General features: G+C 39.1%; 1 non-coding gene across 1 annotated transcript; it reads right to left on the bottom strand.

Moving 5' to 3' along the window:
- Positions 1-12,221: 12,221 nt before the first annotated feature.
- Positions 12,222-12,354, bottom strand: LOC120891075 (small nucleolar RNA SNORA42/SNORA80 family). The gene has a single exon (XR_005735507.1). It is a non-coding gene; the product is annotated as a small nucleolar RNA SNORA42/SNORA80 family (small nucleolar RNA).
- Between the last annotated feature and the right edge of the window lie 203 nt (positions 12,355-12,557).

The raw sequence follows: 12,557 nt of genomic DNA, 5'->3' as shown, positions 1-12,557 counted from the left end.
AGGAGAAATTGGCTACAGGATGATCACTCTTGATGCTTTTTAGTGCTTCCAACCCCACTGTACCAGTGGAATGTACCCTGCCTGAATTATAGCAGCTTTAAAAAAATCTCTTCCTGGGATTCCAACATGGCGGCGGGCGCGGAGAGATCAAGTCTCTGACCTCTTCAGCTGTGCAGGCATAGGGAGTCGTAAACAGCCTAATTCTGTTTGCTGAGGATCACTAGGCAATGCTGAGCTGACGTGGATCTGGAACGAGCAGTCTGGGCCTCTCAGAACACACACTGAACCTGGATCGGCTGAATTCAAGCTCCCGTTCGCCTGCTTCCCGCAGACAAACAGCTGTGACTCAGCACTAATCCATCCGGCTGAAACAACCGGTCAGCCCTTCTGATCCTACGGAGGTAAATGCCAACCGAGCCTTCATAGGTAGTGGCCACAGGTGTGAAACGGGGCTTGGGAGAGACAGTAAGGACCCACCCATTGCATTGGTCACCCGGCAAAGGGAAACGATCTGTCGCCATTTGCAAGAGATACCACCATGGCAGACAACTGACGTCATCAGACTGCGGCGGAGGAGATAACTTCATTGAAACCTGCGGCTACAGGTGTGTAATTCGCTAGCCTTCCCTCTCCACACATCGGGGAAACCTTAAGGGCCAATCTCAGCTCTCCTGTAAGGGCCTCTCCCAGCTCTCCCGTGAGCACGGTAGCCAGACCGAGGGAATTAGAGGTGGCGCGGGACCCGCCGGCGCGGGACTACCGCTCCCACCAGTGCAGACAGCTGAGGTCTCTTGCACCAGCTACCGAGGGTGTGGCTACCGGAGGGGCAGTAAAATTCGCTGAGGATTCTCAGCCCCAAGCTCTACAAACTTAGGGTCTGAGGGAATGGCAAACTGGAAGAGTGTGCCCAGTCATTCATGACAACAGGGCTCCCGGGAGCAGCAGACCTGGTGTGTACCCAGTATTGTGGTGAGCAGCACCCGTGAGAGGGGCCTGGCTAGAGGAAAAGTGGGGAAGTGACTAGACACAAGAGGACGCCCTAGGCACCCAGGATTGGAGACTCGCCCAGTCTGGGAGGAGGAGCTGCTGCACAGTGATTGGTTTCCGCGTATTGATAGGAGAAACTTGGCCTGGTGGTCACAGCGCCACCTACTGGAAGAGAAGTTAATCAAACTCTAAGACTGCATTTATTAGTTTTTTTTTGTTGTTGTTGTTGTTGTTTTTGTTGTTGTTATTGTTGTTGCTGTTGTTGTTGTTTTAATTTTGATTTGGGGTTTTCTTTCAGTTTCATTTTTCTTTCTTGTTTTTTTAATTTTTTTTTTTTTTTTTTTTTACAATTTTTTTTTTAAATTTTTTTTTTCTTCCAATTTTAATTTTTTTTTTTATTATTTAAAAAATTTTTTTTCTTTTTTTATTTCCTATTTTTTTTCTTCTTTTGTCTTTTCATTTCTTTTCAATGATCTTATCCCCCCTTCCTTGAATTCTACCTGCTTACTCTCATTCTCTTTAGTGACTTTTTCCATTCCCTTCTAATACCTTTCCTCCCAAGCATCAAATAAATTTATAGGAGTAAACAGTAACGCAGCAGTCAAACAGAACAAGAAGTAACATGAGCAGCTTCAAAAAGCAAGGAAGAAAAGGAGTACAAACAATGCAGGACAGCCTAAATATTCAGGAGGAACTAGAGTCATCAGAAAAATGGTCATATAAAGAACTCAAGGAACACCTTAGACAGATGGAATGGAACCTTAAAGAGGATACGAGACAGCAAATTCAAGCAGCAAAAGAACACATTGAGAATGTATTACACAAACAGATAAAAGAAGAAGTTAAGCACCTTTATCAGGAGATAGAGATTATAAAAAAGAATCAAAACATAATCTTGGAAATGAAGGAAACTATAAACCAAATTAAAAACTCAATTGAGAGTATCACTAACAGAGTGGAGCAAGTAGAAACCAGAACGTCAGATAATGAAGACAAATTATTTCATCTTGAAAAGAGTCTAGCCAACTCAGAAAGGCTGGTAAAAAATCACGAGAAAAACATCCAAGAGTTATGGGATAACATAAAAAAGCCAAACTTACGAGTCATCGGGATAGAAGAAGGTACAGAGATTCAAACCAAGGGAATGAGTAACCTGCTGAATGAAATAATTACAGAAAACTTTCCAGAAATAAAAAAGGAAACAGATATACAAATTGAAGATGCATACAGGACACCGAGCACACAAAATCACAGTAGACCAACGCCAAGACACATTGTTATGAAGATATCCAATATACAGAACAAAGAGAAAATATTAAAAGCTACAAGAGAAAGGAGACAGATTACATTCAGGGGTAAACCAATAAGGTTAACAACGGATTTTTCATCACAGACACTGAAAGCAAGAAGGTCATGGAACAATGTATTTCAAACACTGAAAGACAATGGATGCCAACCAAGAATTCTGTATCCAGCAAAATTAAGCTTCAGGTATGACAACGAAATAAAAATCTTTCATGATAAACAAAAGTTAAAAGAATTTGCAGCCAGAAAACCAGCATTGCAAAGCATTTTGAGCAAAACACTACACGAGGAAGAAATGAAAAACAATAACCAAAACCATCAGAGGGAAGTGCCTCGGTAAAGACAGAGGGCGAGGGGGAAAAATAATCATGGAAAAACAAACTAAATTTAAAAAAAAAAAAAAAAAAACGATAAATAATCAAACATGGATGGAAGTACAAACCATATATCAATAGTAACTCTGAATGTTAATGGCTTAAACTCTCCAATAAAGCGACATAGGCTGATATCATGGATTAAAAAAACAAATCCAACAATATGCTGCCTCCAGGAGACACATCTGATTGGAAAAGACATACACAGGCTGAAGGTGAAAGGATGGGAAAAAATATACCATGCACACGGTCCTCGTAAGCAAGCAGGGGTGGCCATCCTCATATCAAATAAAATCGACTTCAAGACTAAGTTAATCAAAAGGGATAAAGAAGGACATTATATACTGTTAAAAGGAACCATTCACCAACAAGACATAACAATTATCAATATTTATGCACCAAATAATGGCGCTGCGACATTCATAAAACAAATTCTCCTCAAGTTCAAGAATCAAATAGACCACAACACAATAATTATGGGTGACTTCAACACACCTCTCTCACCATTGGACAGATCCTCCAAACAAAAGTTGAACAAGGAAACTATAGAACTCAATACCACAATCAATAACCTAGACTTAACTGACATATATAGAATATATCAACCATCATCAAATGGATATACATTTTTCTCAGCAGCACATGGATCCTTCTCAAAAATAGACCATATATTATGCCACAGGGCAACCCTCAGTAAATATAAAGCGGTGGAGATAATACCATGCATTTTATCTGATCATAATGGAATGAAACTGGAAATCAATGATAAAAGAAGGAAGGAAAAATCCTACATCGCATGGAAAATGAACAATATGTTACTGAATGATCAATGGGTTACAGAAGACATAAAGGAGGAAATCAAAAAATTCTTAGAGATAAATGAAAATACAGACACAACATATCGGAATCTATGGGACACAATGAAAGCAGTTTTAAGAGGAAAATTCATTGCCTGGTGGTCATTCCTCAAAAAAAGAAAAAACCAACAAATAAATGAGCTCACACTTCATCTCAAAGCCCTAGAAAAGGAAGAGCAAAACAACAGCAAATATAGCAGAAGGCAAGAAATAATTAAAATCAGAGCGGAAATTAATGAAATTGAAACAAAAGAAACTATTGAAAAAATTAACAAAACTAAAAGTTGGTTCTTTGAAAAAATAAATAAGATCGACAGACCTTTAGCCATGCTAACAAAGAGAAGAAGAGAGAGAACTCAAATTACTAACATACGGGATGAAAAAGGCAATATCACAACAGATGCTACAGAAATACAGAAGACAATTAGAAGTTATTTTGAAAACCTATATTCGAATAAAATAGAAGATAGTGAAGACATCGATAAATTTCTTAAGTCATATGATTTGCCCAGACTGAGTCAGGAGGATACACACAATTTGAACAGACCAATATCAATGGATGAAATTGAAGAAGCCATCAAAAGACTACCTACCAAGAAAAGCCCAGGACCGGATGGGTATACAGCAGAGTTTTACAAAACCTTTAAAGAAGAATTAATACCAATACTTTTCAAGTTATTTCAGGAAATAGAAAAAGAGGGAGCTCTTCCAAATTCATTCTATGAGGCCAACATCACCCTGATTCCGAAACCAGACAAAGACTCCTCAAAGAAAGAAAACTACAGACCAATATCTCTAATGAACCTAGATGCAAAAATCCTCAATAAAATTCTGGCGAATCGAATACAAAAACACATCAAAAAAATTGTGCACCATGATCAAGTAGGATTCATCCCTGGTATGCAAGGCTGGTTCAATATACGGAAATCAATAAATGTTATTCACCACATCAATAGACTTAAAGATAAGAACCATATGATCATCTCAATAGACGCAGAGAAAGCATTCGACAAAGTACAGCATCCCTTTATGTTCAAAACACTTGAAAAACTAGGGATAACAGGAACATACCTTGACATTGTAAAAGCTATCTATGCTAAGCCTCAGGCTAGCATCATTCTGAATGGACAAAAGTTGAAGGCATTCCCTCTAAAATCTGGAACAAGACAGGGATGCCCTCTATCACCACTTCTATTCAATATAGTTCTCGAAACACTGGCCAGAGCAATTAGACAGACGAAAGAAATTAAAGGCATAAAAATAGGAAAAGAAGAACTTAAATTATCACTATTTGCAGATGACATGATACTATACTTAGAAGACCCAAAAGGGTCTACAAAGAAACTACTAGAACTAATAAATGAATTCAGCAAAGTGGCAGGATATAAAATCAACACGCATAAATCAAAGGCATTTCTGTATATCAGCGACAAAACCTCTGAAACGGAAATGAGGAAAACTACCCCATTCACAATATCCTCCAAAAAAATAAAATACTTGGGAATCAACCTAACAAAAGAGGTGAAAGATTTATACAATGAAAACTACAGAACCCTAAAAAGAGAAGTAGAAGAAGATCTTAGAAGATGGAAAAATATACCCTGTTCATGGATAGGCAGAACTAACATTATCAAAATGGCGATATTACCAAAAGTTCTCTATAGGTTTAATGCAATGCCAATCAAAATCCCAATGGCATTTCTTGTAGAAATAGATAAAGCAATCATGAAATTCATATGGAAAAATAAAAGACCCAGAATAGCAAAAGCAATTTTAAGCAGGAAGTGTGAATCAGGCGGTATAGCGATACCAGATTTCAAACTATATTACAGAGCAATAGTGACAAAAACAGCATGGTACTGGTACCAAAACAGGCGAGTGGACCAATGGTATAGAATAGAGGACACAGAGACTAATCCACAAAGTTACAACTATCTTATATTTGATAAAGGGGCTAAAAGCATGCAATGGAGGAAGGATAGCATCTTCAACAAATGGTGTTGGGAAAACTGGAAATCCATATGCAACAAAATGAAACTGAATCCCTTCCTCTCGCCATGCACTAAAGTTAACTCTAAATGGATCAAGGAGCTTGATATCAAATCAGAGACTCTGCATCTGATAGAAGAAAAAGTTGGCTCCGATCTACATATTGTGGGGTCGGGCTCCAAATTTCTTAATAGAACACCCATAGCACAAGAGTTAATAACAAGAATCAACAAATGGGACTTACTTAAACTAAAAAGTTTTTTCTCAGCAAGAGAAACAATAAGAGAGGTAAATAGGGAGCCTACATCCTGGGAACAAATTTTTACTCCTCACACTTCAGATAGAGCCCTAATATCCAGAGTATACAAAGAACTCAAAAAATTAGACAATAAGATAACAAATAACCCAATCAACAAATGGGCCAAGGATCTGAACAGACACTTCTCAGAGGAGGACATACAATCAATCAACAAGTACATGAAAAAATGTTCACCATCTCTAGCAGTCAGAGAAATGCAAATCAAAACCACCCTAAGATACCATCTCACTCCAGTAAGATTGGCAGCCACTATGAAGTCAAACAACAACAAATGCTGGCGAGGATGTGGAGAAAAGGGTACTCTTGTACATTGCTGGTGGGACTGCAAATTGGTGCGGCCAATTTGGAAAGCAGTTTGGAGATTCCTGGGAAAGCTGGGAATGGAACCACCATTTGACCCTGCTATTGCCCTTCTCGGACTATTCCCTGAAGACCTTAAAAGAGCATACTACAGGGATACTGCCACATCGATGTTCATAGCAGCACAATTCACAATAGCTAGACTGTGGAACCAACCCAGATGCCCTTCAATAGATGAATGGATAAAAAAAATGTGGCATCTTTACACAATGGAGTACTATGCAGCAATAAAAAATGACAAAATCATAGAATTTGCAGGGAAATGGATGGCACTAGAGCAGATTATGCTTAGTGAAGCTAGTCAATCCCTAAAAAACAAATACCAAATGTCTTCTTTGATATAATGAGAGCAACCATGAACAGAGCAAGGAGGAAGAGCAGGAAGAAAAGACTAACATTTAACAGAGTCATGAGATGGGAGGGAAAGGGAGAGAAAAGGGAAATTGCATGGAAATGAAGGGAGACCCTCATTGCTATACAAAATTACATATAAGAGGTTGTGAGGGGAATGGGAAAATAAACAAGGAGAGTAATGAATTACAGTAGATGGGGAATAGAGAGAAGAAGGGAGGGGAGGGGAGGGGGGATAGTACGGGATAGGAAAGGTAGCAGAATACAACAATTACTAATTGGGCATTATGTAAAACTGTGGATGTATAACCGATGTGATTCTGCATTTGGGGGAAAATTGGGAGTTCATAACCCACTTCAATCTATTGTATGAAAATATGATATGTCAAGAGCTTTGTAATGTTGTGAACAACCAATAAAAAAAATAAAAAATAAAAAATAAAAAAAAAAAAAAAAAAAAATAATAAATACTGTACATTTTGAAAGTGAAAAACAACTGTCAGTGTGCTCACTCAATATTTTGCATACTTTAGAAATTCAAGAGATGAGTATTTAAGGATTAATAGGGGATTCAGCAAGACACACACATATATATGTAAAATTTATTATTTTATATACATACATATATATGTATGTATTGAAAATAATAAATATGTTGCCATATATAGTAACAAAGCATAAGATACCACTATAAAAACAATATATTATAAAGCATTTAATAATCAACAGAAAGGAAATGTGTAAAATTTTTAGGGGATAATTATATAAAGTTTTACTGAAAAACACACTGAAGTATTAAATACAGAAGTTTTTTGTTTCTATGACTGTGATGTCTTCACAATACATATACAATAATTTTATCCTAATTTGTACATGAATTTAGTGAAGAAATAACCAAAATCCTCTCATGATTTTATAGAATTGACAAGTTTATTATATCATATCATGTATAAGGTGACTGAACAGGCCAAGAATTATTAAGAGATGATTAGCAAAGAAAATGTGTATTTATGACACTGACCTCAAGAATAATTTATGGCATTTGTGTAGGGAGGTAGAAAATTGGAGAAATGGAATAGAATAGAAAACAAAAAAAAAAAAAAAAAAAAAAAAAAAAAAAAAAAAAAAAAAAAATCTCTTCCTCACTATCACCACATACATATGTCTGTGTGTATATATATATGTATGCACGACACCTAAAATTTAGCACCATGAATTCTCACTGCTGCTGCAAAACTGTGTTTCTTCTCAACCCTCTTGACGTACACCACATCTCAAAAAGGCTTTGGAAGTCTTCCAGAGCCTGGTTATGCTGGGGGGGAGGGTGTACAAACCCACCTATCTCCCGTTTCCCTACAATTTCTTCAATAACTTCAGCGTGGAGTGACATTGGTTTACCAAGGAAAAGCTAACAGATTTTTTTCTATAAATAACTGGTTGGCAGTGCTGTGGTGACAATTTATATAATAGAACTCATGCTTAAATAATAAGGTAACAGCTTTGGACTGTGAATTTTTAAAATGTTTTATTGAAATGTAGACTGATTAGCAGGCAAGATTCTTCTTCTAATTATTTTAATTAGAGGCTCTTAATGACTAGAAGCCATAGAAATAAAAACACGTCAAAATTACATTTTTGAACGAAGAGGCACTTGGAAACCTTGACTTCTCCAACCCAAGTTGAGATGATCGATTGTTACCTGGAAACAATGCCTATGTGCAGAGAAGTTAGGGAGGAGTTCATTGGGGGGATAGAATTATTTATGGTCTGATTTTTCTATGAATGCAGGTAAGATAAAGAAGACCTGTCGTAACATAAAATGAGCAGTGGACTCAGCCAAGAGACTGATTTCCAGCTGTGTTAAACGGCTTGGCTGTGAGTCCACTTTACCTTTCTTGGTCTCAGTTTTTCACATGTCAAATTGTGGAAGATGAAATTCACGGACTTTGAACTTCCTGTTTTAATTCCATCACTCCATGATTTCATTATTGTATTATAAAAAATAATAGCTGGGCATGGCGGTCCACATCCGTAATCCCAGCAGTTCAGGAGGCTGAGGCAGGAGGATCATGAGTTCAAAGCCAGCCTCAGCAATTTAGCAAGGTCCTAAGCAACTTAGCCAGACCCTGTCTCTAAATAACAAATAAAAAAGGGCTGAGGATCTGGCTCAGTGGTTGAGCACCCTTAGGCTCAATCCTCAGTACAATATAATAATAATAATAATAATAATAATAATCCTTGAGGGAAAATAGATTGAGCATATCTATTATTAAATATTAACTTGTATGCACACATAGTAATAGGACTTCTCAGGGAATTTAGAAAACTAAATTGGACCTGTACCCATGTGCCCCACACTGTACTATGTACCAGGTATTCGCAGGTGGGTGAGGCTGCAGGCATCCATTCCGTCATTCCTTTCCTAAGCAAGTACATATTTGCATATAACAGAGAAGCTTTCACTGATAAGGTAACCTGTGAAGCGCAATCTACAGAGAATGAGAGGTGAGCCATACAGATCACCTTGGGGGAAAGCATTTCAACAGCGAAAGAATAAGCCAAAGGCTCTGAGTTAGGAGGCCGTTGTTTTGTTCCAGGATTAGCCAGGAGGCCAGGAGGGCTAAAGCAAAGCAAGCTGGGAGCCAAGCAACCCGAGAAGGAGTCACCGAGGTAGCTAAGAGGTAGGTCACGTAAGCCTAAAAAAGGTATCAGTTTTCAGCACAAGTTTGCATTTCTGTCTGTCTTCAGACATCATCTCTACACATATGTCTCGTCTGTCACTCTATCTCCTTTTTTTTTTTTTTTTTTTTTTTTTTTAGGAATTCCTATTAGGGCCTTGCTGGGGTGGCTCACCTATTTTCTGTTTCCTAACTGACATTTCCTAGCTTTAATCTCTTTATCATCCTAGGTTGCATTTTGGGTAAGTTTCTCAATAGCATTTTCCAATTCTTAATTATCTGTTCGAATATGTCCAGTCTAGAGTTTACTGCATTTGTTGTGATTAAAAAAAAAATAATTATATATATATATATATTTTTTTAGTTATAGTTTTTAAAATATATATATATTTAAAAAACATATTGTGTTCTTCTACAACTAATATATATATATATTTATTTAAAAAATATATATTTTTAAAAACTATATATATTTTTAAAAACTATAAAATATATATATTTTTATAGTTTTAAAAAATAAATATATATATATATATGTATTAGTTGTAGACGGACACCACTGAGCTACAGCCCCAGCCCTCCTTGTGATTTTTAATTCAGTGATTGTATTTTTTTTTCTTCCCAGCATTTCCTGTTAGTTATTTTTTATACTTACTGGTCTTTGTTTCATCTGATTATTTTGTTTCAGAATTTCATGTTCTTTTTTTATGACAGCTAGTCCCCCCCATACTCATCTCTTTGAATATCTTAGACATACCTATTTTCAGGACATTTTCTTTTCTTTTTTTTTTTTTTTAAAGAGAGAGTGAGAGAGGAGAGAGAGAGAGAGAGAGAGAGAATTTTTTTAATATTTATTTTTTAGTTCTCGGCGGACACAACATCTTTGTTGGTATGTGGTGCTGAGGATCGAACCCGGGCCGCACGCATGCCAGGAGAGCGCACTACCACTTGAGCCACATCCCCAGCCCCCAGGACATTTTCTTGTTAATTTATTGTTTTCATCTCATCTGTAGTAGACATAACTCCTAGTTTAATTTTTGGTTTGTGTGTAATTGTGTTTGTTTGGGGGACTGAACTCAGGGACACTCTAGCACTGACAGCCCTTTTTATTATTTTATTTTGAAACAGTGTTCTCACTAAATTGCTGAGGCTGACCTCTAACTTGCTATCCTCCTGCCCGAGCCTCCCTAGTGCTGGAATTACAGCCTCCTTCTGTCTTTCATCTTAGTTTTCTCCCTGTGGTTTGGAGTTCAGGGTAGGAGGCTCATTGTGAGTAGAAAGTCTTATGGTTTCTCCCTCTCTGTTTCCCCAAACTACAACAATTTTGTGATTGCTTTATCTTGGCCCCTCAGGTCCCAGTGTATAGTTTCAGCCTTTTGTTTAGTTTTGGGTTTTGTTTGTTTTTTGCTCTCTCTAGCAGTTTGGAAGCTCCTGTCCCTTGAAATTGAAAAGGATCCAGTTGTCAACCCAGCGGGCCCCTTGACCATGTCTCTCCTTCATTATTTCCCATATTTCAATATACTCAGATAAATCCTCTCCAGGCAGGGATCCAAGGATCCTCTTTTCACTCTCCTTTTGTAGGTGGGGGCCTCTATATGTGTTCTAGCTCCACTCAGTGAGGCTGGCTGCATGGGCCCTGTCCTGTACTTAGGGCACATTGATCCCTGTTACCACACCAGACATTACCAGTTCACAGTCTGTGCCCGCAGCTACACCTAGTAGCCCGTGCTTCAACCTTGCTTATAATTTTGGGGTTTTGCTTTGTTTCAAGTCCTAAAGAGATTTAATTTAATTTTTTTGAAAGTATGGCCATTTGTATTTAAGCTTCTTTTAAAATATTTTTATCTCCATTGTTATGTGTTTGATATTTGGAGCCCAGGGACAGGATGGGGACATAGCAGTGTGTACTTATATGCCATTTCTAATAGCAGTCTGTTCAGGAAGAATCCGAGTCACAAGATAGGCCTTATCTAAGGCACGTTGAGGCCCTGCCTGGCAAGGTAGTGTGCACCTAAAAATATGAGTGACTCAGGAGGCTAAGGCAGGAGGATCTCAAGTATGAGGCTGGCTTCAGCAATTTAGTAAAACCCTGTTTCAAAAACTAAAATGGGGATGTAGCTCAGTGGTGAAGTGTCCCTAGGTTCAATCCCTAGTATCAAAAATCAAGAAAGAATAAAAAAATAAAGAAAGAAATAAAGGTAGCCCCTGAGTAAGCTAAGTGAAAGTATAACCCCAGAACCAGAAAGAGGAAATTAATCTGGCAAGACAGAACCACAGAAGCTGGGACTTAGGGGACCCCAAAGCCAGAGTTAGATGTCCCTGGCATGCATGTGGGGAACTGGCTGTACTTCTCTGATCATACTCTCATCCCTTTGAAAGTCTCCCGCAGCGTGGCAGGCACCACAGACAGCTGTCTGTTTTTCAATTCTCTTCTCGTAAACCTCTCTGCAGTGCGCTCACATCCTTGGCTTTGGCGGCACCACACTGTCCTGTCCTGAAGGCTTTGTGACAGCTACTAGGTTGGACAGCTGAAGACACAGCACACAGGTTATAAGCAAGCCTTTGGCCAGGAGCCTGAACAGGAAGTGACCTGGCATAAACCTGTGCTTCCGAAAATCAGATGTGAACATGAGAGGCAGGGCAGACGGGAACGGGCCAGATTGGAGGCAGGGACAGGCTTCAAGACAAGTGCAGCAACTCGGCCTCGCAGGTCTGTCAGGGATCTGTCTTGCCCGTGAGGCATTTCCTGATCCACAGGTCTCCTTGCTGCCTAGGATACCAGTCCCTCTTCCTAGGACCAGGCCCCTCTGACTGACACTTTGTATAATCTTGCCAGACCGCTGCTCTGGGACTAGTTCTTGTCTCTGACATCCCAGCCTGCTGTCTGGGATACAGGTGTATGTGAGGAAGTCTCTGAAGAATGGCCACCTCCCCACTCAGCTCCCCTACGTGCTCTCCCGCTGCTCCCCAGTGACTTCTCTCCCCCTCCCCCACACACATACACAGTACAAGAGGCCTCAGTGCCAGCAGCCTATAGGCACAGAGACCAGGCAATGATTCAGGGCCATGGTTTGCTCTGGCATAAGACACTAGGAGAGGGTCAGGGGGACAGGCCTGCCATAAATCCAAACCCCCCAAGTGAATTCTGAAGTGAGGCCTGATTGGAGCTGGAGCAGCAGGCAAGTGATGTAAACTAGGTCTCAGGAGGAGGGTCCCCAAGATGGAAACCCGGTAGCCATCCTGGAGCACAGGATGATGACGGTAGGTGCAGCCAGTGATGCACAAAGCTTGTTATTCAAATGGAGGCCTAGGCCAGGGCTGGACTCTCAGTCGGGTG

Source organism: Ictidomys tridecemlineatus, chromosome 11 (assembly GCF_052094955.1).
Source record: "Ictidomys tridecemlineatus isolate mIctTri1 chromosome 11, mIctTri1.hap1, whole genome shotgun sequence".
Taxonomy (NCBI): Eukaryota; Metazoa; Chordata; class Mammalia; order Rodentia; family Sciuridae; genus Ictidomys; species Ictidomys tridecemlineatus.
This window is presented reverse-complemented; position numbering and strand designations above follow the sequence as displayed.